Raw genomic sequence first — 1,966 nt, 5'->3', positions numbered from 1 at the left:
ATGGCTGGGCTCTGCCCACAAACTAGTGAGAAAAGGAAAATCCGAAACCGTACCTGCGGCTGCGAAGGTCTACCCAAGACTAGGAGGGCGGGAGAGTGGAAAAGCCCCCTCCGAGGCCAGACAAGACAAAGGCAGCACCTGTAAGTGAGGTCCAAGGCAGAAAGAGCGCACTGGAAAAGCTCCTGCAAAGCCCCGAAGAGTCAGACACAACACACCCACCCGAGGACCAAGACAGAAAAGGGGTGCTCTCACCTCTTCCGCCTCCTTTTATCACCTTTGCACCCAAGTCCAGGACGCAACAGATGCATCATGGGAAAGCGGGCACTTTGCTTGACAAGCAGAAGGACGCATGGGGCAGGAGGAAGGTGGGTTCAGATTGCCAGACCTAACTAGCTGCCTGCCTATTTATCCCACAAAAGCATCTGCCAAAAATGGTTACATATTTAAAATTCTACTTACTTTCCCCATCTAACCTACCCTCCCATATAAAAGCTAGTATCTACTAAAAAGCCCAAGATTAGAGACAGGGCAGCTGACAAGACCAAACACCCTCCTCCCTGATGCTTCCCACTGTAGACTGCCACTCTGGTGGCCTACCTGCAGGAGAAACTAGAGACCAGTGCCTGGCATGTGGACTTGGCCACCCTACGAGAGCTGAAGCTCAATGCCAGCCTCCCCACCCTGCTGCTCATCCACCTGCCCTACATGGCCAGTTCCGGTCCGGTGGCACCCAGGGAAGTCCTTACAGGCAACGACGAAGTCATCGGGCAGGTGCTGAGCAAACTCAACTCTGAAGACATTCCCTATACGGCAGCCTTCACAGCAGTCCACCCTTCCAGGATGGGCTGTGATGTAGCTGTGGTGGCCCAGGAACTAGGTCGCCAGCTGCTACAGAAACAGCCAGTGTCATGGCTGTCACCCATCCCCCTGTGAGTTACAATGACACTGCTCCCCGGATCCTGTTCTGGGCCCAAAACTTCTCTGTGGCCTACAAGGACCAGTGGGAAGACCTGACATCCCTCACCTTTGGGGTGCAGGAGCTCAACCTGACTGATGCCTTCTGGAATGACTCCATTGCCAGGCTCTCGCTGACCTGCGAACAACTCTTTGGTACCACGGTGACATTCAAGTTCATTCTGGCTAACCGCTTCTACCCCGTGTCTGCCAGGAACTGGTTTACCATGGAGCGCCTGGAAATCCACAGCAAAGGCTCTGTTGTCTACTTCAACGCTTCCCAGGTGACAGGGCCCAGCATCTACTCCTTCCACTGCGAGTACGTCAGCAGTCTGAGCAACAAGGGCAATCTCCTGGGGGCCCGCCCACAGCCCTCACTGTGGCACGTGACTTCACGACTTCCAGCTTCAGGCTTTCAACGTGTCGGGTGAGCAGTTCTACGCCAGCGACTGTGTCGGCTTTTTCTCTCCAGGCATCTGGATGGGGCTGCTCACCTCCCTTTTCATGCTCTTTATCTTCACCTATGGCCTGCACATGATCCTCAACCTCAAGACCATGGATCACTTTGATGACCACAAGGGCCCTACCATCTCTGACCCAGATTGTGTGATGCTGTGCCAGTCAGGGGTTCTGGTTGTGATGGTGTCCCAGGCTGTCACCGTCCCACCTCGTGGTGTGCTGGACCCAAGGGCCACCCTCTTACTACCATAGCATGAGCCTCCAGGCCTCTCAGCTTGTCTTTTCTAAAAAAAAAAAAAAACAAAAAAAAAAAAAACAGGCAGAGTGGACAGTGAGAGAGAGAGACAGAGAGAAAGGTCTTCCTTTTACCGTTGGTTCACCCTCCAATGGCCGCCGCGGCTGGCGTGCTGTGGCCGGCGCACCGCGCTGATCCGAAGGCAGGAGCCAAGTGCTTCTCCTGGTCTCCCATGGAGTGCAGGGCTCAAGCACTTGGGCCATCCTCCACTGCCTTCCCGGGACACAGCAGAGAGCTGGCCTGGAAGAGGGGCAGCCA

The 1,966-nt window shown here is 54.9% G+C and overlaps 1 pseudogene; it reads left to right on the top strand.

Annotated features, from left to right (window-relative positions):
- Positions 1-349: 349 nt before the first annotated feature.
- LOC133773437 (V-type proton ATPase subunit S1-like) lies at positions 350-1,665 on the top strand (annotated as a pseudogene).
- The last annotated feature ends 301 nt before the right edge of the window (positions 1,666-1,966 follow it).

Source organism: Lepus europaeus, chromosome 14, assembly GCF_033115175.1.
Source record: "Lepus europaeus isolate LE1 chromosome 14, mLepTim1.pri, whole genome shotgun sequence".
Classification (NCBI taxonomy): Eukaryota; Metazoa; Chordata; class Mammalia; order Lagomorpha; family Leporidae; genus Lepus; species Lepus europaeus.
This window is presented reverse-complemented; position numbering and strand designations above follow the sequence as displayed.